Consider the following 25,629-nt stretch of genomic DNA (forward strand, 5'->3'; position numbering starts at 1 on the left):
GCTACATATAGTGTTGCTACGTCGTAATATGTTGCTATGTGAACTCAATGTAGTGTAAATATGACATGTTATCATGAATGTACCTGCTACTACAAGCTCACAGCATGGATAGAACATCATAAAAACTTGCTGGAAGTTTTTCATAGTGGGCTTTGTGGGTGGAATAAGTGCGTCCCAGTCTATGCATGAATTATCTACCTCTCTTTAGCTGTTTTTATATCATTAGAACGCACAGAAAAGAGAAAGACGTGTTTAGTTTTGTCAGGATTGTGGATGATGAGAAACATTTAGTTTTTGTTTCAAGTGCAGTTTTCGACTCTTTTCTATTGCTCAAGTGTAAGTGGACATTTGTCATCCAGAAACTGATAATTAGAAAAGAAAAACTTAATGAAATCTGTATTTAGTAGCGGGTTGGTACATCGGTCACAAGGGAAAAAAACGCATTACCGCCACCTACAGGAAAGGAGTGGCACACTATGACACGGCACTTAGTTGACACAGTAGTTCACCAAATGAGTCAGGTTAGAGTCTACTGTTAATTACATATTGTCATCGTAGCATTGCTAAAACAATCAATGTAATCATGGGAGGAGGTTGCACCTTGCCAAAAGTGTGTGAGTGAGTTTGGACACGTAGCTCGGCCTATGTATACTCAGTAAGTGTACGTGAGCGAGACAACGTGGCCCCCCGAGACTTCACCCTTTTTTCTTTTTTTTCCCCCCCTGAATGGGGCTTCTGAAGAAGCCACCTGTCTTCTTTTTCCTCTTCTTCCATTTCTTTTTTTCGAGCAACAGCTGGGTCATCCATGCCAGTGAGGATGTGGGAGGAAAAAGAAAAAAAAAAGAAAAGAGGAGGGACGGTCAGAGATGCAAAGTGATGACAGATGAAGGACTTCATTGAAATGTTAATGATAGCAAGGATGGGCTGACGTGCAGATCAACACACTCAGGATTTGAACCGTTGCACGTTTACTTTTTCTCCAGAAATGCTACATTACTGTACAATTAGGCGTACTAGCCTTCAAGGTTTTGGTTTTGTACCACTGACCTGAACATGCTGGAAACCTACCTGTAGCTTTTTGATGTTAGAAATAGTTTAGAGTCTGGAATTCGCCCCCCCATTTGCCCAAACACAATACAAAAATACATTAAATATAGAATAAAACACTATTTATATGCTAATATTTAATAATACAAATAAATAATGTATCAGCATACTGTACATACTGCCTGAGTACTGTGGTCTCCAGGCATGGCCATACAGCGTTGACGCCCTCTGCTGGCGCAATAGGTCACTACAGCTCAAGCATCAAGGGGCCTGTGAAGCACAGACAGGCTGATGAGTGCGTGATGACACAACACTGCTGCTGTGTGTGTGTGTGTGTGTGTGTGTGTGTGTGTCCGACATGGCCCACATGACAACACCTTGGCAGAGGAGGGATGTAGACCGGAACTTCAGAAAGGAATTCCCTGACTCCAAAGGAGTCGATAGTCCATTTAAGTGAAGAATGACACGTGGGGTTCATGACACGGCATTTTCTGCTGACTCGGTGTATACGCTTGCCTGGGAGGGTGTTGAAGGTGCCAGTATGTGCCAGACTGTGTATGTTTGTGCTGACATGTACACAAACATACACGATTTAATGAAGCGTGCCTTTCCAGCAATGACAATAAATAGACTCCCACACAAGGCAACATTATATCTTGCGCCTAAGTTACGATGCAACTATCCTTCAAATGCAACCTCAGAAGGATGCAAGACTTGCTAAAGTTGATGGGCTTTTGATGGGCTTCACATATCTGACGTTAGATGTTCAAATGAGCGAAGGATTAGGTTATACAGCCTGTCCTTCAGATGCCGCATCCAAAGGACAGTCCTTGAAGTCGGTCATACAAAGTGTGATATTTTAGCAACAATTCAGTGTGTAGAGCCGTATTTTGTCCTCTAATCCTTTAAACAATAGATGCCTATGCAAGAGGCAACCTCATGTGTGGGATGATTGCATCGGGAGGCGTTAGCAAACGTCCCAAATAACCAGCTGCCGGGCCTTTAAGTACCTTGCGCCAAATCTCACATTTTTGCTTCTTTTCGCTGTCAGACTTCACGCCACGTCTATGCATTTTTTCTAGCTTTGCTGCCGTCGTTTGGGAGAATGAAAGCTACCACTGAGGTCCTGTGGACTTGATGGAGGGAGCTATCCCCTGGTGGGCCAGTTTTTTTGGCATTGTTCGTCCGTACTCTTTGGACTGCGGGACATCATGATGAATGCGTTGTTGGACCATTCCGAAGTATAGTCTTCTGTTTGTTGGACGAGGTACACATAAATGATCTGTTAAGTCTGTTTACTGTCTCCAAAAGAAGTCTATCCTTGTTTTGCAGTCTTTGGAACAGAAAGCTTTCTGGGTTTTTTTTGTTTTGTTTTTATGACCATTCGCCAAACGCCACTCCATTGCTCAAAGGGAATCTGGCAGCCTTTTCGACTCAACGCCGTGCAGATGACTTCGCTCACATCTGTGAGTGTCAGAATAAATCATCAGCCTATCAGCATGGTCAGCGTTGACCCGGCCCAGCTGGAAGGAGTGTGCCGCACAGAGGCAACTCCGTGTCCCCCTTGGGGCCTCCCCCCGTCATGCGCTCATATTAGAAAGAGGAGATAAGTCGGGGGGCTTTTAGATAACGCGAGCGATAAAGTTCAAGTGCGTTAACAAGCAGAGCGGGAACTCATCTTTTCCCCAAGAGGCTCGGACTGCTCTCGCCCCCTCGTCACTCTTTTTCTGCTCCGTGGTCACTTCCAGTAAGTGAACTGCACATTCCCAGTTGGGCGGTTCAAAGAGTTCAACTAATTTAGTCAGAAAAGGGAGGGGAAATAAAAAAACACAATGAAGGAAGAGGAAAATAATCTGCACTTTTGCACTTTGAACTGACCTAAAGCAAAGCCCAGTCAATGCTGATGACCCACATTTGGAATGCTGCAGTTGATTGGGATTGTTGAGGAAGTTGTGTGAAACAACGCAAACAACAACAACTCCATAGCCAAGTTGGCACCATAATAAAAGAGCTTGCGGTTGGCTTGGATATGCTAACCACATTACATCAATACTGGACTTAGGCTATAAACTTGCATGCTAATTATGATAAACAATCCTTTGTCAGGGCTGCACGGCGATCTAGTGGTTAGCACGCAGGTCTCACTGCTAGGAGGCTGAGTTCAATTCCACCCTCGGACATCTCTGTGTGGAGTTTGCATGTTCTCCCCGTGCATGCGTGGGTTTCCTCCCACATTCCAAAAACATGCTAGGTGAATTGACTCCAAATTGTCCATAGGTATGAATGTGAGTGTGAATGGTTGTTTGTCTATATGTGCCCTGTGATTGGCTGGCCACCAGTCCAGGGTGTACCCCGCCTCTCGCCCGAAGACAGCTGGGATAGGCTCCAGCACCCCCCGCGACCCTCGTGCGGATAAGCGGTAGAAAATGAATGAGTCCTTTGTCATTACCTTAGTCAGTGCTAAGATGGCTCATGTCATGTTGGATATGATGCTAATGCTGACCACTTAAGGACTATGCTAGTCTTAGTTTGTGCTCGTTTAGCCTTCAGAGAAAGATATGTTAATGCTGACCATATTAAGAAAAAACAAGATTTTACCTTATTTATATTTCAGCTTTCATCACTGGAGGGAATGGATATGTACTGTAGCTTATTCTAACCATATGCGAAATAATAAAAACTGTAGCTGCCAATACTAAACTTATTATGCCAGATCATTCTTCATTCTAATAAGAACCAAAACACATCGGTTTTGTGTATATGCAACGTATAAAAAACATATGTGTCCTGCCAACCAATAGAAAATGGTATACAATGTTCATCTTATGTATAGGAATATTGCAACCTGCTGGTATAGAGGCTTACGTGGTGTCCATGCACATGGGAAATTAACATACGATGTTTGTCCAGGAATTTCTGGGAAAATATCTTACTATGTCCACTATGGAAGAGATGCTCTCATAGTGTTGAAATATGAACTGGATCAACCTTTAAAAGGTTAAGGGAAGTTTTTTTTTTCAGTGATGACTAATGACATTGGCAGGATGCAACCTGCGGTCTGTGTTTGTGGAGTTAAGCAAGACTTATCTCTGTGTTTAACTTCTCTTCAAACAGCATCCCCCCCAAATAAGTACAATTCACTGCCGCAAATAGCTGAAATCTTATCCAGTCCCAAAGGCCAAGTCGTTTAAATGAATGTTGTTTGCGCTGGTTGTTTTTGGAGCTTTTATCGGCCGTCAGAACACCTCCCAGGTGTGTTTGGGGAAGTCTGGGTTTTGGTCACTTTGCTAAGACAAAGACACACTTTGTCTTATCTGAGTGCCATTGTGTTCTTGTCACAACCACCAACTCCAGCCAATCAATGCTGATGACCACACAGCATCATCACAAACAAACAAGTGAATAAAGCTCACCTTTCACTTCAGGTTGAGTGCCAGATGTGACTTAACTTACTTTATGTCATTAGGCAGCGGGAACAGTGTATTGCCATAATTGGAGCTATGACTTGTCTTTTTAACATTTGTTTTTTGTTTTGGAGTTTTGCATGACAGTCACCGCAAATCTAGATATCTTATACAGTCGTCCCTCAGTCGTCCCTAATATCGCCATTTGATTAGCGCTTGTGGTCATTTTGTGTAGATTAGAACTTACAACACAAAGTTGTACCACATTATTTTGTAGTATATGTCTAAATGAACTTGCAGCAATGTACGTAACTTTGGTTTACTCAACTAGCACATCTCGGCTACATCCACACAGCAACCCTCGACTGACTGTGTGTACAGTATTGTACAGCATATTTGTTGCATCAATAATATTACATGAATGACTACCATGGGTGTATTCGCTGGGAGGTGAACGAGTGCAGGGCATGGCCTAATTGAACAAGTATTTACTCCTTTCACATCAAAAGGGCCTTGCCCATAAAACGCAACTCGGGCGCACGATTGCGTCATAACAGCGCTCGCTTCATATACGTGGCTCTGTAAACGTTTGTCAGTCAGTCGCTGTTGTGGATGCCACACCCGGAGTCAGCGCTTTGAAAAGGCTGAAAACATTGTGGTTCCTTCCAGAGGTGTGTGGAAATTAACTGGCAAGAAAAAGGGACCACATGCCTCTGAGCTCCTCCGAGTAAACTAGATGACCGATCAATACACACAAATTTAGTTATGTCACACCTGTCTCGACAAGCCTAACTTGTAACCACTGTATGACAGACTACCTCATGTAGCTTTTCCCACAGTGCAATTAACAAAGCACGTCTTCACATAATTAGTCCGCATGTGTGCCAGAACTGCCTGCTTACGCTTTGTGGACAAGCAAGGAAAGCCTCGTGAAATTTGGCGTGATTACCGCTGCCAAAACGCCAGCCATGCATCATTCCCACGGGAGGTTGGGAGTCATCGTAACATTCAAACTGATTTGACCACGAGAGGGTGGGGGCCAGGTAGGAACATCAAAGGGACTTGTGGCCCCCGGGACATGGATTGGGATGAAACAACATGTGACCTAAAAGTCAGGAATGAATAGTGGATTGATGAAGAAATATGCACCACACTCATCAGTGATTCAACTTGTTTACTTGTGCCATCGTTTCCTAACACATTACAATACTCAACGTTCTTAACATTTGGGATTATTTCTACTGATTCTAATTAAGCAGGTTGGTGATTGTTACTATCCTGTTGACTAAGGGTGTCATGAGCCAATACATACGAGATTGTAGTATTACTTCAGTATAATGAAAATATACTGCAATCTACGAATTGCATTTGTACTACATTACACTCTCCTGCACTCTGTATGCTAGCGGCCCCACCTCCACCCACCGAGACAAAGAGAATGAATGAATGACGAAATGGCTCACTCTGTTCATGCCTTTGTTCTATGGAACAAACATGGCAAGGTGCTGAAAGCAAATCATAGAGCGACGAGGGAAACAGACACTCATGCAGCTGTGTTTTTTTTTTTTTCGTTAAGGTCCGAAAAAGACATTCCAGTTAAGTGCAAGAGTTGTCATACACAAGTTGTCAAGTTTCCCGTGTTGGCACGGAAGCAGGGAAGTTTAATACGAACCATCAAAGAAGGATTTCTACTAAACACCACAGCTTCCTGAAACATCCACCGCTATTTGCCACATTGGAAAAGTGTGACAAACGTCTTGGCATATCTTATCATATAAAAGATGAATGGGCTTCCTGTACTGTACATTTGCATACAAGTAAAGCATCAGGAAGTTGCCTTAATAAACTGCACTGTTATTTATTGTTACATAACAGGTCTGATAATGTGCCAGTAAAAGGAAATAAAAGTTCCAGATAAGGACGCCAAAGTGCTTATTGCTTGATAAAGACGTTTTAATTAGGACAAATACGTTGTAATAAAATGGTTCCAAATGGAAACGTGCCTTCAAGTGACGTCATATTCATTTGGACACTTGTCCCTCCGAAAGCCCGCACACGGAGAAAAAAAATTACCCACCTCACTGCACGCATCCATTCTAATAGAGCTGGAGGAAAGAGCCATCGCTCAGTTTAAACTGGTAGTTGTTTCCTTCTATCCCATAATCAATAAGCTCAACAATAAAGAGACGATCAGTTTCCCCAAAAGACGTTTGACCAGTACTGTGGTCCGGAATCCAATTAAAAGACGATTTCACGGGCTGGAAATCTGATTTCCCTGGAGGTGGCTGACTAATAAAGATAATGTCCGGGCTAATTGCTGGGCAGGAGGGGGTCGGGGGGTGAAAGCTGAAAGTGAAAATCTGATGACTCTTTCAAGAACACCATGGAGGCAATTAAGAACACACAAGTATCTGTTGAAATTGCTTCACATGTGACTTACTTACTGTTAGGAGTTGAAACTGTCAAGTGCTTTTCCTACTCCACCATACTCAGGTCCCTCGTTTATAGCGGTTAATTCCGACCACGATCAATTATTTTCTGCAGTATTGGATTAAATGTTGATGAATTTTGTATTTTCGTAGGATAAAAAACCTTTTTATTATTTTCTAAATACGTGTTTGAACATTATTAGCATTATTCTTTGTTTACACCACATTGTCCCACTCTGATGCTGCATTAACCAAGATAACCAGTTAGCATCAAATTTATTCCTTCTAAACCTAAGCCACTTCCACACGGAATGGGAGGAGAACTTTTTTCCACTTTAATGTCAAACATGCCAGGGCTGATGTCATGACTTTGTGCAGTGTTAAGGTAAAGTAATGTAAGGTGATGTCTGAACTTTTGTGGATTACTGCCACCTAGTGACCAAAATATTGCATTTTTTTTTACTAATAGAGATTAGTCTAGCACGAAACATATTAACGTCATCATAGATTAATGAATACATTTCTATAGCGTGTATGGCATATAGCGAGGGAAACGTGCCATTGGGAGGGACCGTTTACTGGAGAAAACATATCAACATTATGCTCTGTCAATATACGCACAGTTATTACCGGTTTGGTTTTCAGCGCCAACTAAAACATTATGCGATCAAAGCTACACTGACCCACATAATCAGGAAAAACATCTCCGAACGAGCTCTATCCATCCGTCTGTCATGTAAGTGAATATTCCTTTGGACCGTAGCCTTTGTGAGGTCAGATGTCAAGAAACCCAAAAAAAGAGGAAAGAGTACAGCAGGGGATGAAAAGTATTGCTGCAGGCCACTTTGGTGAAGTAAAAGACCTGCTGAGAGAGGAAACTATGAAATAGAAATATGACCACTTCTCACGGGCAGAGTTATTGTTCTGTTTTCGTTTGCCTATCAGGGTCACTGCAGTCAGTTTGTGGAACAGATTCGTAAAACACTTGTAACATTAGGAACACATGCACAACTTACCATAAACAGAGCTAATATTATTATGCTTGGATTTTACAACATAACTTATTGACAGCTCTTTCTAATCGTGTATTTACAGTAAGGTAAATAAGAGGGGTGTCACGAGACAAGAGGATGCGGGAGATGGGGTACACGAGAACGACACAAGACCAGGTTGTAACATTCATTTTAAGAAACGTACAATGAAAAAAACAATCAGACAATCTGATCACATTGGAATCTTGCGACATCCCTACTAAATAAGGTAACAAAAATATTAGAAAGCATTTCGTTACAGGCAGAGTTGCACATTTACTGATGTGTTGCAGCGATAGTAAAAAGGTACTGCACAGAGCGGACCTTTGGTTTATGGAGTACACGCTTGTATTGTAAAGTCTGAGTGTGTGGAGAATGGCAGAAGCCAAGTGGGTCTCTATGCCCTCGTTAAAACAAAAAAACAGCAACCAGCCTCCAAATGATGAGGGGTGAAAGGGTACACAAGTTAATAAATAGTTTATATGTTATTTCATGTCTAGCTGAGGGTAATTAAAGACACATCTCTACACCAATTCATTCCATAAAGGCGGACTTGAAAGACAGTCGGTTGATGGTTAGCCAAAAGGGACGAGCCAAAGTTGGACTGTAAAGAAAGGAAGGAAATCGTCAAATGTCTTTTTGTGTTTGTTGATAAGTCCCTATGCTAACAGGTTCACAGAGAGTTACTCTACGACGAACCATACTGTACGTTCTTCACTCTTCTAGAGACGAATGCCATTATAAATCGAGAAATTCTAACAAACTTTCTGCAGACTTTCTGTGAGTGGAACAGTTCCATTGTGACTGTAATGGGAATTGTTTGTAAATTAGCAGGCTATTAGCTAGTTCCTGGTGGACATCGCTACACAGACACTACCATTTGCCTTCTGGGGAGGTTCCATTGTGACTGGAAATTATTACAAAAGTGGAGAAAACAATCCTTTTGTGCCTCAAAAGTTGAAAAAATAAAGTGGAAGTTTCTAAAAATATCTGTGTCAGTGTGGGCATGACCTGAATTAAACGAAAAACATTTGTGTTCATTTGTACAGTATATGAAGTACACGCAGGCTGATACTTTGTTGTACTGATCACCCTCTGGTGAGCCGGTGTATACAATCCTCCATTTTGGCAGTCAAATTCATTCATTCATTCATTCATTCAGCAGAGCGTAACAAAATGCATTTTATTTTTTACAAGCTAGTGCTAGCAAAAAAAAAAAACAAAAACTGCTGGATGTCAGTGACAAAAAGCACATTCCAGCTCATGGTTTGGAAAAGCTGCAACATTCAACATTTGGCATGACAAGAGAGAAAGTAAAGATGCCTACAGGTGCTCTGGAGTGCCTGCCATTAGAATTAAGGTGCAATTTTTAGTGTCAATGTGGCCTTCACCTCAACTTGATCCCCCCCACCTCACATAAATCACCTTCCCACATAAGCAGAGGTCACTGATCCTCGCATCCCCTCCTTTTGTCTCTCACGGTCTTTCTTTGATTTACGTCGACAGTATTAAAAAAAAAAACAAAAAACCAAAAAACGTAATATGTTTGAGTAAATTTTAAGTGGCGTGGGCGCGTTTTGGGTGCGTTCAGTGTCTGGTTCAGCGGACTCCCCAGCGTGCGGCCCACCTAGTGTGACCGCTGCACCTCGTAAAGAAGTCAAACAGGAGGTTTTGTAAAGGGCTTTTTTTTTTTTTAACCTCCCAGCGAGTGTTAGGTTTCTCTACCAGCATGTGGACTCAGTCGCCGGGAAACAAGCAATGCTGACAAAGACAAAGCAATTTAAGACACCTGATGGAGGGGACACACACATGGAAATCAAACAAACCCGGTTTTCTCACCCACATCAATTTCGTCATTTTACAGTCATCCTTCAACTGGTTCCGTGAAGTAGGATTTCTTATTCATAACTGGAATATTTTCATAGTTGGGGACAAAAAATCTGTTTACAAACTTGTAAATATGTTGTTTAATATTATTAGAGCCCTCCAGTGATGAAATAACACCCCTATAGTCACTTTTACATTGCTATTATCCAATATAGTACACATTTTCAAAAAAAACAAGACATCTGAGACATAAATAAGACTTGTGTTCCAGTGATCATGTCAACTTGAAAAAGTGTGTGCACCCCTGATATGCATTTTTTTTTTTTGAGTAAGAGGTAGATCTTTGGGACTTTGTCATTTTAAAAATAGCTCACAGGCTGAAAAAAAGTGTGAGCACTCCTGGTTTAGAGTAATATAATTGGTTTAAAAATGAGAAATAAATAAAATTAATTGATTAATTGCAGTTGAAATACAAGCCTAAAACCAGCAGGCCCAAGATTCTGTTGTCGGAACTACGGCTGCTTTACAGCACATCGAAGTAGCCTGGTGCTGAGACCCATGCATCTTGGAGATGACCCACATTCTGCACATGGCTGAGGACACAGCAGGAGTGCGTGACCCTGCCTGACAGTGACCCGCTCGTGACCCTTCCCGTAAGAAAAGAGAGGAAGGGAAGATTCGTTCAATGATCACCAACAAAACCAAACCTGTCAATCAGAGCTCATCCATGTTTTTAGACTTTCCCTTTGGGGAAAGCCGGCATCTTTATTTGGGTGCCAGTAACACAATTTAAGTAGCAGGTAGCCTGCCGTTTGAGGGATGCTTGTTTTTGCTCGGTTGAGGTAGCCCGCGATGCAACGGATGTCACTTACAAACACGTCATTTAAATAAATAGCATGGTAGGAAAAAAAAACATTGTGAAGCAAGCCACAACTGTGCATGCTCCTTTGCTCCTGAAAGCTTGCCTAAAAAACCCAAATATTGGCAAAAAGAGAATTTAACATCATTTCATTGCTGGGATAAACCCAATAAATCAGAGATAATGTTGATATAGTGAACAGTCGCTGCAAAAAATTAAAAAAAAAAACCATTTTCCTCTTCTTGGTGGTCAATGTGGCATTTACAATTTACAAACATGTGACCCAACAAACATTTCAGCACCTCAGCTTGCAAATATCCAAATGCGAGCGATATAAGTGAGAAGTAAGCGGAGGTATGTGCTAAGTCGTAAATAATTCCTGGCCCTTTCATAGCCAGCACATTTAGATCCTGCTTAAAACGGCACAAAATGTTACAGTCGAATAATCCCCCAAAGGGCGGACTGGAGGGCGCACCTCTTTGCAGACAAATGGTTTTGATTAAGGACATGTTGTCTTTATGGACGGGGCATTTTGTACAAAAAAAGTCATGTAATGAGTAGAAAACTGACTTTTTGGCTGGGAAAGTGTGGACCATTTTTAAATTATGGCATGACCCAACATTTCGATGGCATAGTCAACTTTTCCAGTGCAATATGGCCCAAATTTAGTCTGAACTTTTTGTATGATTTTGCCACCATTCAGCTAAAACTGTGTGCCAAATTTTATGATAGCATTTTGAAATACAGTAAAGAAATGTCCCAAGACTGGCCCTGCCAACAAGGTGGGTGTTCCTGTTTTTTCAGTGCATTGGCAATTTGGAGGAAATGCTGAAGCTCCATGTTCGGAACTTCAGAAATGTAATGATGGGGATTGGGAACTCCATAAAATACGGCAGTATTTACAGCGGTTTGGGGAAGACTGAAATATTCCAAAGGGAAGTCTTGGTCCTCTCTTTTCATGAGCTGTTGTAGCATAGGATGCACAAAATGCACTCCATTTTATGCATGTACACGGGCTATACTACGAGAGTGGCTGGTTCTGGTTAGCAACCAACGAGCTGAATGTTTATGAATGTATGTGTGTGTTAGATTTTCGCAGCCAGGAGGTGTGGTGGGCCTCCAGAGACAGATTTCTCCATTTGATTAGCTTCCTTTCTCAGGCTTTCTTCTTCCTCCTGCAGCCTTTAGTGTGAACTTGCGGAAACAAATCATGTGGCTTGTACAATTAACACCAGCCACTTTGACACCTGTGCCGTTAAATACATGTTAACACTGTTATTTAAGGTGTTAAACAGGACAAGGGAGGGGCAATACAATCGATTAATACACCGTAAATTAATCAGGTCTTGATGCAATTGAGGCAAAATGGAGTGCTGCTAACCTGCTAACCGATAATGGTTGTTAAATGTGCTTGAATAAAAAAACACAAATAACAAAAAAGTAACAACAACAAAAAAGTAAATGTCATGTCAGCATTATAAACATATTGTATGAAGGTAGGAAAAAGTTGTTGTACAACCTTAGTGACAAGATATAATTGCGCCAACTGTGGAATAATGGACTAGGAACAAACATTTGTTTAAGACTCTCCAGAATAAAGACATCAAATAAGGCGGCATTGCATTATAGTCCATACGACCACACCCTGATTGATTGGCAAAGAACCTATTTGATTGATCAACGTCTCTGGTGCTAAGTGCTGACTTTTCTATTTGAGCCAATCGCACCAAATCTCGTCGGAAAATTCCCGACACCGTTGACTTTGCGATACTCACGTGTTAAGCAAGCAGCAAAGAAGGGAAGCTAGCGTCTTGTGCTCTCCCGCCTCGCAGGTTCAGTCGAAAGTCAATATTGACCCTCAGTCGGGGGGGGGGCAGCCTCAGATGTAAACATGATTTAGTGCGTACAGTAAAATCCAGAGTCGTATGGGAGCGCCACGCATGAAGCACATGGATGATGATTAATTGAACTTACGATGACGTGCGGGGGGTGGGGGGCGGATGGTGGAGAAGGTGAGAGGGACAAAAGAAAGCAAAAAGCTGAGAGGGCCAGCGAAGGGGAAGGAAAAAGGGGGGGGATGAAGGGTGGCAGTGAGGGCTACTGAAGCGCTGCAGGAGTTTGGGAAGCAGTGAACCTTGCCCTGACACTACACCAGCTACCCCCCACCCCCCCGCCTCCATCACTGTGAGGAAAGCCTCCTGGCGCGCCGGCATTACGTTTCCCATGAGCTTTAACACGCCGCTCATTAAACTTTTGCCTCAGTGACATGCCGCTATTACGTCGTCTTCTGTGGAATCCTCACCCAAAACAAAAATAATATTTTACAGAGAGAGATAGAGAGAGAGAGAGAGATAGAGATAGAGAGAGAGACAGGGATGATTGAGGATGTTATGTAGTGTAGTGGTGATTTTGCATTACAACTGCCCCTTGCAATATCATGTTTTTTCAGAAATTAATGATAATGATTGGTCTATGGTCAGAGTAAAAAGAGTTCTCTTCCCATTCCGTGTGGAAGTGGTTTGTGGCTTCTTTCTGTGTGGTCCTTCCCCACTCTGTTTCAAACCCTTTTGTAACTGGTTAGCTTGATAGTTTGCCAACTAGCAGCCATCTAGAGTCCCTGTAGCATAATAGCGGCGCAATCCAGTGAAAACAGTGAATCCTCACTAGCCATGAACTTCACCGCACGTGACTGGATATTACATGTATGGACGGGTTACCATGGTGCATTCACGGCCCCCACCGCGGAGCCTGCCTCTGTAAAACATGTTCATGTGTACGACACCTGCTGTAAAACACGTAACTCCGCTCATGGCAGATTCAATCTAAACACCAACAATAGGCCGTGTGGTGCTCTGGCGGCAATTTACAGATAAGAGCTTGTACACAGTTGGAGCCCCTCTGGAAGTTTGGGAAAGAGCGGCTTTAAATGACATCTGTGCCCCGCTGTTTTAAATCCACGCTGATGATTATGACTGATAAAACAGAAGCATGACAAGCTGTGCTCTTCTTTTCTTTTTAGAGCCCAACTGACTGATGCATCTGTAACACATATTTGTAGTCGGAGAGCCCTCTGCCAAGGATTCAACACTCATCTGTCAAATAAATTGTGGATAGGGATGACATTTTTAGCTATAAAAAGTCGACAAAACCCTCCACAGGTGTCATGAAATGTTTCCCAATCCTGAAAATGTATTAGGAGCTTGTTAAATGGATTATACAATGTCAATAAAGCCCTAAAAAATCATACAGCGCCCTCCGCTGGATACTGTTAGAAGTGTTTATAAAATGTAGGAGGAGGGATCAGTGTTGCGAACTTATCAACTTTGCTGCTACACTAATTTTATCGCTTATCGCAGTGAATAGTATCCAAACTGGACAGCGACAAGTAGGATTCAAGATCGATTAGACAGAATTTTCTTAGTTAAAACATAGAAAACCTGTTTATGGCTTCGTAAATATGAGTTTTAACATTATTAAAGGCCTGTACACATAAAATAACACCCCCAGGGTCACTTTTATATTTCTATTATTTTTTGGTTTACATTACATTGCGCAGGTGTGAATCACTGCAGGGACATAACAGATGTCCGCTGCTAGCACAGCAAACTACTGAGCTAGCTTGTTAGCCTCTCCTATTTACCTATTCTAAACTTAAGTATGCGTACTCGATGTTTCCACTTTAACTCGTCAGTTGTCACGTCCTTTTTAGTCCATTGAAAAACAGATTTCAATGGAGTTAGTGATGCAATGTATAGCTTTTGCGGCGTAGTATCTGAGTACATCGAGAATGTTACATGCTCAGATAGCTAGTCTATATATATTTTTTTACATTAGATTTTTTAAATTTCATAGTTGCAGGGGTTTGTTGGGGCATAATCATTTCAAAGGGAAAGTACAGACTTGAGTTGTTGCAAATCTAAAGTTGCAACTGAATAAAAAAAGGCAATTTGCTACATGTGCTTTAGCTAATGTTATCCGTGTACGTGTTACCTTTCAGCTGGACCCAGGAAGGTTGTTGGCGAGGACATATGGTGTCTCCTGTGTCTCTCAGCGTGTTCTCTCGCTACATTTGCAGTCGTTTGGGGAACGGCAGCAAAAGTACAAGCTTGTCTTGGCCATCCCTTCCTTGGAGCGTCCATGGAAGCTACACGGAAAGGTAGTCAACCTGAACATGGGAATGCAGTCCAACAATAACTCCAGGCAAGCTAAAGTATGTGGTGAAATAAAATTTCTCCTCCTAACACGGGAGATGTCTTCATTCCATCATCATCTCTTTAGAGCTCACTTTTACAGACGCCATTATGTCCACTCAAGCAGAAAAGTGTATGATTTAAGCATATAAGATGATGACTTGAAATGCTTACTGCCAAGTCTTTCCTGGTTGGTAGCTAGCTAACTAATCAAAAGGCCTCCAAGCTCGCTCGCTTGGGAGCTAACTGAAGTGTAAATCTCAAATATAACTCTCATCCATTTAAAAAAATGTTAAGAACCCACCAAAATACGTAAAACAACAAATAAATATGCCTTACCTTGAACGCTTTATCAGGAGGATCAGTAGAATGGCACCAGATTCACCTACAAAATGGCTTCCTTGGCTTCCTTAGCTTGTGGATGATTATGCTTCCTGTTTCCTGTCTACACAGGAAGTAGGAAGTAATATAGAACTCCAACAAAAAAGGTCAACATTTAAAAAGTAAATTTAAAATGAATGAAATAAAATACCATTTTTTTTTTTTGAAAATCACAAGAATAACGTAATTCAGACTCTTAAATCATTCATATTGAAACAATTAAGTACAGCCAAATGAAACAAAAACAGCTAATGGCAGATTCCTCTTCCTGTCTAAAGAGGAAGTAGGAAGTGATTCAGCTCTACAGCAGAAGGTTCTACTGCATGCAGACATATAGATATTTAAAAAATAAATTGGAAGCAGACGGGATGAAAGTATAACCAGGTTAGCCCATAAGCAGTATATAATACAGCCAAAAAACATCATCTTCAAGTATGTATAGTTTGAATAAAGACAAAAGAAGAAAGCTGGTAAAAGATACAGAAGGGAAAAGAAATGTAAAAGTTGAAGTTGAGAAGGCCCAGGTGCAAACAATAACGTTGACAGTGGTCAAATTCCATTCATAATGCCAGGTCAGTGTTACACTGCTGTGATTTACATGAACCATTATTCGCATTATTAGCAACACCTGCTACTACTGTCAAAGTCAGCCCGTCAGTCTTTTCCTCAAAAATGAATATGTCCATTCCAGACTTACTTTATGTAGAACGTGATGGCAGGTACGCTCTTCAAATGCAATGAACTGGTAGCCTCTTTGAGGAGGACTTTACACACACGTGGCATAAACATTTACATTTAGTTTCAGAATAGAATAGGAACCAGGTGCCAAGTGTTTTTTCCCCGCTGTCTCAGATAAACGATAGAATCCAGAAACATGTGTTTGTGGTAACGCACTGCGCCGGGGTTCTCACGAGTATTTTCTATCGGAAATGGACCAAAAAATTTAAGCATTAAGTTAAAAGTGGACTACTTCGCAGCCACATAAGTGGAAAAACACCTGGAAATTCTTTGTTTTGCTACAAAAATTCAATATTATGAAAATAATTCCAAAGCTGGTGCATTTGTCAAGTCACCACAGCTGGGATAGGCTCCAGCATGACTGCCCCACCTGCCTTACATAGTACATGTGGAGCTAAAATTCTGGCATTTTTTTGTAAGTGATTCATTTCTGTTGGACATCTAGTTAGTTTTGAGTTTGGGTATGTGCTTCTTTCAAATGCTGTTCCGAATAGCATAGTGCAGATGATAGCGTGCGGCTAACGTGGCGTGCAACAAGTGTTTACGCTGTAGTGCTGTTGTAATTTTGCAGGATGTTTGACGGCTCACCGTACGGTAGCGTCTCCCCATCGGAGCACTGACACAGACGCAGTGTGGGAGAGGAATGTGTGCGTGCATCTGCGTGTGTATTCTAGCGTATCTGCAAGCACGCTTGTGAAGGTGACGTCTCCCCAAGGGAGGATGGAGCAGAAAGGAGTATTTGTTAGCAGATTGCTGACATGTACTGTCAGAGCGTGCGACCATCTACGTGATGGATGCAGGAATCTTTAAGTCAGGCCAGTAAAATATTCCCTCCTTGATATTTAAGCTCGTTCAAAATGAGATAAGGCCCACTGGAACTATTTTAAAGAAATTCTCAAATATTTGGAAGCCTTCTCCACTGCTCATGTATTGTGGGAGTTTTTGTGGACAAATCTTAGCCTGGCCGAGGATCTGAGCGGCGGTGAACAGCGGGGTCAGCGCGGATCACAAGACGCCCCCCGCCCCCCCGCTGCAGCGGTCCACAGGAGGCAATACAGAAAGATGGTTTATAAACAGCAATGGGGGGCGAGGAACCTAAATGCAGAACACGTTGAGGACTGGTTATACACACTCATAAATATTTAGCAAATAAATGGCTCTTCCTCTCTTCCCTGCTGCTCTTCGCATCACGGACCCGTGCGTCCAGGAGACGATTATTTATTTGCGCAAAGCATCTGGAAAATAGTAAAAAGACATCAGGAAGCAAGTTTATTATACCCATGAATCAATTGATTAGGAAAGAAAAACAGTACCTTTTAATCTGAGTGGGTGAACATGGCTGCATTTCCTTGGTGGACGGTGACAAAATGAATGGCTTAGTTGTTATTTTTTAACAATGGGATGGGACCATCTCTGTCTGAGTGTTCTGAACACCTTTTTCTATCGCAGTGCCTTATTTGGGTAGGATAAATCTGCCTTGGGGAGTTGCTTGTACCTCACATAGCTGATGCCATGTTAACAAACTGAAACAAATATAGACAAACAACCATTCACACTCACATTCATACCTATGGACAATTTGGAGTCGCCAATTAACCTAGCATGTTTTTGGAATGTGGGAGGAAACCGGAGTACCCGGAGAAAACCCACGCATGCACGGGGAGAACATGCAAACTCCACACAGAGATGGCCGAGAGTGGGATTGAACTCAGGTCTCCTAGCTGTGAGGTCTGTGCGCTAACCACTAGACCGCCGTGCAACCTGGGTTTTACATTTGGATTTTCTTTTTCTCATAATGTCATGACAATATTCCCGATAATATTTTAACTTTTTCCTTACCAAATGTTTCTATTTAATTGTATTATTGGAATGTGCTGAGAACCATTCATCCATTTCCTATGCCGCTTGTCCTCAATGGGGTCGTGGGAGTATGCTGGAGTCTATCCCAGCTGAATTTGCGTGACTTTTTGGAAGACCCACGTCGCAGTCAGCAGATGACGGAGTGCGGGGGAGGAAAAGAAGGCGTCACGAGCCATCCTCACTTGGCTGTAGTTCCATTAAGGCAGTGAAAGACTGATTACTGAGAGTGACAGCAGCTGTACTCTTTAACTTTGTGTCTTTTTATATGTCACTGTGACACTTGTAGTAAAACTGTTGACGGAATACTGCATGAGTGCAAGAAAATACCTTAAATGTTGAACGTCATTTCCTGGTCACTCTCTCTGTTTGTGTGTGTGTGCGGAACACCTGCAGTTTGAATGGTGTTTTGAGTGTGTGCATGTGTGTATGTTTCAGTGTAAGGGTCGCTGCAAAGGTTCCCCATGTCACCACACACATCAACACACACACACATTTTCGGCTGTGTGTGTGTGTGTGTGTGTGTGCTTCCTTGACCCCAGCACACCAAAGCCATTACACAGATGCGTCTGTTGATACAAACTTCAACACAACAAGCAGCTGTTTTGTTTCCAGCTTGGCATTTGCGCAGATGTGTCCGGCAAACACACACACGCACACACACACAAGTGTCCGACCACCTTGTGAAGTTTGAAGAAGAACACGTGTCAGGCCCATGTATTTGTACTTTGATCACTTTAATGATAAAAGTATTTTTTTGTGGTAAGGAAACATTTTTTTGGATTGTGTTGATTTTTTATGTGACAATTAACATGTGACAATACGTATATATTCTTCAATTTTATCCTATTTCAGACCTGCTGACATGTAAGTATGTTGACATTTCAAGTTTTGTATTGTATTGTAGTGTAGTAATGTATTGTGCAGGCATGGATGGGCCTGGCATGAGCTTCTCACAGTATTCTGACCATTTCACAGTATTATAATTATACTGAAAAAAAGTTAATTTTTAACATAATGAAAGTAGAACATCCATCCATCCAGATTTCCCTCTCCACAGCCACTCCGTCCAGATCCTCCTAGCGGATCCCGATGCCAGTTGAGAGACATAGTCCCTCCAACGTGTCCATCCATCCATCTTCTGTGGCGCTTATCCTCACTATGGTCACAAGTACGCTGGAGCTTATCCCAGTCATATTTGAGAAAATATATCTTATGCATCATACACTCGTGATCATTTTCTCAATGTCCCTTTATTGGTGGAGATAAATAAACAGAACATATCTTTCCCCTATAGGACCACGCAAGCTGCTAACATGTGAGGCCGCTGCCCTGCGCGACCTCAACGACCTCGGCATCCGACAGGACAGCTCGTCGGGGCCATTGAGGTGAGCGATGAGGCAAGGAAGTGAAAGAAATAAGTAGCTTATGTTTTTTTTTTGGTCTTCATTTGTCTGGGATCAAAGCTGGCTCCTGCCAAAAGAGCTTTCTCTCTCAGAGGAGGATTATCCTGAAAGAAGCGCTGCTTGGGCCTCGCTGTCTCCCACTAAAATGAGAAGGAGGAGGAGGAGGAGGCTACATTGCAGCACACAGGTGGGCCGTTTACATGCCTTTAGGAGATTCATTTGGAAAGTATTTATCATGCACTAAGTTCGGGGAAGCACTCGTGCAGCCCATCCTCACCCCCCTTCTGCTGTCTGTCAGATAAATAAGCCAGCAGGTAGCAGATGAAACTGGAAAGCCGACACCCGATCCACTTTGAGTCTTGTCCAACTTTTAATAAGAGATTTAGCCAAATCTTTACACCAACGCTGAGGGTAAGGGAAAGCCGTCAAAAAGATCAGCATTAACCTTCTCCGATCTTTATTTACTGCATGTCACCGCTGTCTTCACGCCCACAATAGGGTCACCGTGTTTGAATATCAAACTAAAATAAGACACTTGCAGCTGTCTGACCCACCTGGCAGCACCCTCGCTGCACAGGTGGCTCTGCCATCAACACCCAAACATGTTGTACACTATGTGCAACTATGCAATGACCCCCTGTGTGTGTATGTGTGTGTGTGTGTGTGGCACCAGGCATTGTGACATTTAAATGGTCTGTGCAGTATATCCTCCGCAGCTCGACCTTCCTAATGTACAATTGCACGTTGCTTCTGACCACTAATATTCCGGGAAAACTACACCACTGCCTCATGCACTCAAGTGCCTTTCAAAATTATAATGTTCTATCCAATACTGAATAGTCCATGATGAGTCACTTGTTGCTAGGCGGACTTCATCAGGCTCCAGCATCGCTGAAGAAAATGACCCCGCACACAAAATGTGTGGTTAATTACTCCCAAAACATTGACAGCGATAAGTGAATTTCCACATAGTAGGATTCAATATTAAATAAATGAGACATAGAAAACCTGTTTATGACAACCCAGTTGTCAATTTTACACTTCTATTATTCTCTGTTTACATCACATTGCGCAAGCTACGGGATCACTAGAAATCACAGAAATGGCCGCCGCTACCATGGGGAGTGGGGAAGAAGAACAAAGACAGAAACATACCACTTCCACACAGAATGAGAGGAAAACCTATGTACCTGTGTGTCGTTATTTTAATGTTTTAATTTAGTCGAAGTTTCCCATCTATTGAAATTGAATTTACTTTTGTGTGTGTATGTGGGTGGGTGCTTGGAGAAGTTTTACAGGGGTACGGGGCATAAAAAGGTTGGAAACCCCTGCTTTAAGCAACCCCCCCCCCACACACACACATACAAAAAGTATATAAGCTGTAACATATGTTAGCACATGTCGTCGGAACAGGTCAACACACATTTTTTTGGGGGGGGTGACAAGTGTCGAGGCTGACATGTTCCGAGCCGTTTCACTTTGGTACACAAACAACACGCTACTGTCATCACTCCATCCTTCAAATACCACAGGGGCCCCCCTTAAGGACCCCTAATGAGGCTCCCCTTTTCCAGCTTCCACTGGTCCCAAAGGAAAGAGGTAAGCTTAGCGTTGGGAAGTAGCCATACAATCAGGAGATATAGACTAAAGTTAGCTCTACGTAAAATGCTTATGGGAATGCACCTTCACGACAACCCCCCCCCCCCCCCCCCCCCCCCCCCCCCAGTATTGTTATACTTTTACTGACAGCACAGCATTCACTCCCTGATTGTCTTTTACAGCTGGGAGTCAATCTCACACCCTGTGAAGCTGCCGGCCTGTGTCAGTGTGTGTTAACGGGACTTTTCTGGCAGGTTATCGCTCTCACAGCTGCTCACTCTTGTTCTGCGGCTGTAATTTAAGATACTCTGTGTCGTAATGGCTTTAACGGGGTGCCTCCGCCAGATGTGCCTGACGTGCCCCCACCCCTCTCCACGGTTCGCCAACCAAATGATTCCGTCATCGTTGACGAAAACAAAAATGTAGACACATTTGAATTTCAAAAACAACATATATTTACATTTTGCTATATCACATGTTTACCCAAAAGAACCAGAAGTAAAGAAATCCAAAAATTAAAATTAAACTCAAGATAATCATCCCTAATTGAAAATCAAAACACCATTTTACACCCCCCAAATGGTAGCTAGCTCGCTAAGCAAACTGACGGCTAGCTAAGACAAATATACAGGAAAATTGGATTTATATCACTTGTTACGGAAAAATGGAATTCAGTTAGCGTCCAACCTTCCGGAACAAGCTAATGATGCTAGCCAAGGATCCACTGTACATAAATTGATCAATCTAATAAAGTTGAAATTAATTTACATTTTATTATATACGTTTAACCAAAAAGAAAAAATAAAATTTTAATTAGAAATTCAAAACTAAAGCAAGACATGCTACCTCACTAGCTAAGCAAACTAGCTCACACTATTAGCTAACAAGCTAGCTAAGCTGGATAGCTAGATCCACTAACAAACCAGATAAGCAAACAAACCTCCATAAGCTAAGAATCTAAGATCGTAGCGGACTAAGTGATATGGCATATATGATATGGCATATATGATATGGCATATATACAGAATTCTTGGTTGAGTTTTGAAGATGAATGCAGCCAATGATTGTTTTTGGCTGACATTGTCATCTGGAAGGGAGTACGGAAAGTAGGCATTGTGAGAACACATCCTGAGGGGCGACATAAGAGGGACAGCAGACTGTCGCTGCCTCCGGGGAAGAGGCATGAAAAGGAGAGGGGGTCTGGATGCAGAGGTGAGAGAGATGGGGGTCTCTGCTGTCTGGGTGGTGGGACCACAGGGGAGGATGGGACAGGAAATAAAGACTGTGAGCCTCAAGGCGGCAAGACTTGCTTGAGAAGGTCAATAAAGTGTAGTATTTAGGTTAAGAAAGCTTTGACGCACAGGCGAATGCATGGCCTTGCTGCCTAGATGAAATGTAAATAATGTAGTGCCTCCAGAGGAGGGTCTTTTTGGGAAAGCTCACAATTGGAATGCAATTTAACCAAACCTAATTTAAGAAGAGCACTGGAAGATTTGAGCGTGTTTTGTTGGGGTTACGTTGCATCTTGTTATGTCTGTCTCTGTTTGGGGATGTGCTGATGGAGCAGGAAGACAAGCGGTCACCTCGGTAGCGGCCCCGTTTAAGGGCCATCCATCCTCTCCTGTCATTCATCGGGGGATATTTGAGAAGAAAAGAATGAATGGCATGGAGGGGCCGCACAGAGAGAGAAAGCTTTGAAGAATTTCTCTCATTTGTATCACGGCGGTGGGCTGTCAGCAAAGAAGGGGGGGGGGCACAGAAACATTGTGGATCATCATGAAAGACGCAATTTCATCTCATCCTGAGGAGGAAACGATAAATTAGCTCCTTTTAAACATTAGTCTGCTCTGGAGACTCCTTGCAGTGTCAGGCGAATGAAGGGTTCCTAACTAGGACTCATTTAAATACGTAAATACTAAACACTCAATTTTATTTTTATTTAAAAAAAAATTTTTTTTACCCCTTTTTGCAAGATATAATCATGTTCATGCCACTGTCTTGTTTTCCCCTGTTATTATTGTCATTGTAATATTATTATTGTTATTATCATTATTGTTATAATCTTTATCATTATTACCATCATTATAATCATCATTAATATTACCATTTTCATCATTATAGTTAATTTTTTTATTATTATTATTATTTAATTTTACAGACTTCATTGCTTCTTGTAGAGTGCAGTATCATTCCATCTTGTTATTTTCTGAAATCCGCAGTATTTGTGCTTTTATTAGCCCACTTTTTTGTGACATTTACATATCATTTTCTGGATTGCATGTGTCTAATCTTGTGCATTAAAAAACATGAACTTGAGTCTGTGTCTGAACAGGTGACCAACCCAAGCATCAGTATCGTCTTGTTAAACCCTACCTGAGGTTTTTCAACGTGTTTATTAGTTTGTGTGTGTCTAGTCTTGTGCATTAAAAAAAGCAAGGTTTTAGCGATGACCAGCTCCAGCCCCAGTCTTCACTTGCTTTGCCTAATCTGGGTTGTTTGTTTGCATTGTTTTTCATTGTATTGTATTGTAATGACTGATATAGTCCATCATAACGGGGAAAAAGTACAGGAAACAACCAAAAAATGCCAAGAAGCCCCCATTTTCCTTGTTTGCTAACCAGCTGTTGCTCTTGTTGAAAATCAGATCCCCTAACATTACCCTCCTAACCCTAAAACGCTACATAGTTGTGGCGGATGCGCGTTTCGCCCACTGTCAGACCATGTGAACATACTTCAGTTGGAACGTAACAGCAGTGAACTTCTTGTGCGATTTCCTGCTAAATTCTCGTGAGAAATTTAGCAGGATTCAGAGAAAACTCGATTTGATTTTTTGAGGTCTAGGTTGCACAAATCAACTTTGACGTCAGCATTAACGGAGGAGCTGGTGGGAAAGAATGGAAACGGGGTCAGTGGGATTCATCCCCGTGAGACGGCGATTGTCTGGATGAAGCATGGTGACAATCCATCAAGAATCCACTGCCATGTTTCAGTCTGCGCCGATGAATGCAAACTGACACGTCCCGTCCCAAGAAACATACCATTAGCACAAAAACATGGCCTTTGCCTCCATAATGAGCAAATCAGTTTTGACAGTGCAATCTAAGATAGAATGTACACATTAAGGGCCACATTCAGTGCACTTTGGGGAGAGAAAACCGCGTTATGATTTAAAGACGTGGAGCGCTCGCAGCTGTAAGTCGGCGCAACATCTGGGAAAACACATTTTTTTCCTTTGGTCGGTATGTTTGCATGAGTATGTAATGCAAACTGACAAAACGCTATCTACTACCACAAATGTGAGAAACTGATCGTCGGAATGAATTTTCTGTTATTCTGCTTGTGGCCGCTCAGTTGTTGTGAAGAGACGCTAATTCAATTTCCAACCAGGAAAGGAAGACGTTTCCTTGGCGCAAAAACCACCAGGATGATCCCCTGCTGGGTGAACTGCGTTTTTAATAAGATGTCTTCCTTGGACGGCTACAAGATGATGATTTACCTTCCATGTTGAGAGGTTGAGTTCTAAAAGCCGGGGGGTCTCCGGATGTACGCCCTGAGGAACCTCGCTCCCAAATCTATTAAGTAAGGCTACAACATAAACAATCAGAAGTCTGTAGGGATGCACTGGAGGCTGTTTCATCTTGCTTCATTGACTTTGGTGCTGGGAATCAGCCATATCTCCTCAGTGAGGTAAGAAAATCACACCCAAGACAGACAACTGGAAGCTGTTATATAAGATTTATTTGAACGGCTTTAAGAAAGCGATGTGATGACTGTGCCATTGAATTAAACATGGCAGACAACCACCCTTCCTGGGGATAGACGCCAGGGTCTTTACTTTGATTGGTCATCATCACGGTGATTGCAATCTGGCAAAAGTCCGAGGGAAAGGTTGCAGGGCTGGTACATTGAATTTGGTCAGGTTCCAGGTTGTTTTGTCAATTATCTTTCAGATAGAAAGCTTTCCTTTCCTGGCCTGTCAAATATTATTAGTGTGGAGTGTGGCTGAGTGCAACCAAAACAGAGAAAATAAGGCAGATGTTTTACTTCTGGAGTCAAATTCATTAACACAGAAGGAGGACAAGGTCGGTCGTTTTGGATTAGTTGAGGTTCCAGAATGACAATTTCTCCGCCTCAGAGGGGCTTGGAGCAACATGCAACCGGAATGCAATCAAATTTATCAGATGCAACAAAAATACAATACAATTTTCATCAACATTTCAAACAACTGATTGGTTACTTCCTTTGGATGATGTTGCCTGTTCTTCACTTGCATGAATACTTTATTTGGAGCTATCATAAGACGTTACATTTCAGCTACCTTTACCGTTTCCTTTGCTAATATTCCCCACAGTTTCATGCTTGGGACTTTAGGGGGGCATTTATTAATATCAACTTCCATATCGCTTATGTCAGGGGTCTCAAACTCAATTTACTTGGGGGCCACTGGAGCTTGGATCTGGGTGAGATCAGGTTTTCCAAAAAAAAAACAAAAAAAAAACGCATTTATTAAAAACTTTTAAAAACTTAGCTTTGGTTCCAATTTTCTACAATAAAAGCTCTGATAAAACATTCCACTGTTCTCAAATATCTTACTTTTTATTTTTCTACACAAAATAAGATGAAAAATAAATAAACAAATCAAGAATAAAGAAAATCAATCAATCAGAAAAAAATAAATATAATAATAATAATAATAAAACGGCAAATAATAAAAACTTAAGAAACCACATATAGTTGGTGGGTAGACAAATGATTTTTTTCAGATTAAAATGAACAAAGCATTATTAGAGCCCTGTAGACATGACAAAACACGACTATAGTCACATTTATACTCTTTTTATTTACAACATATTGTGCAACT

The 25,629-nt window shown here is 41.9% G+C and overlaps 1 protein-coding gene across 3 annotated transcripts in view; it reads right to left on the reverse strand.

The window, feature by feature from the left end:
• Positions 1-15,244, reverse strand: part of vegfab (vascular endothelial growth factor Ab) — a 30,817-nt gene extending 15,573 nt beyond the window's left edge. For all 3 annotated transcript variants that reach the window (XM_058057293.2, XM_078798977.1, XM_058057289.2), the window contains exons 1-2: positions 15,127-15,244; positions 14,588-14,741 (exon numbers count right to left, since the gene is read on the reverse strand). The gene's annotated coding sequence lies outside the window, so the exon portion shown is untranslated. The remainder of the gene's footprint in view (positions 1-14,587; positions 14,742-15,126) is intronic.
• Positions 15,245-25,629: the final 10,385 nt, after the last annotated feature.

This window comes from Doryrhamphus excisus, linkage group LG19 (assembly GCF_037039965.1).
Source record: "Doryrhamphus excisus strain RoL-2023G ecotype Guam linkage group LG19, RoL_Dexc_Guam_v1.1, whole genome shotgun sequence".
NCBI classification, from domain to species: domain Eukaryota; kingdom Metazoa; phylum Chordata; class Actinopteri; order Syngnathiformes; family Syngnathidae; genus Doryrhamphus; species Doryrhamphus excisus.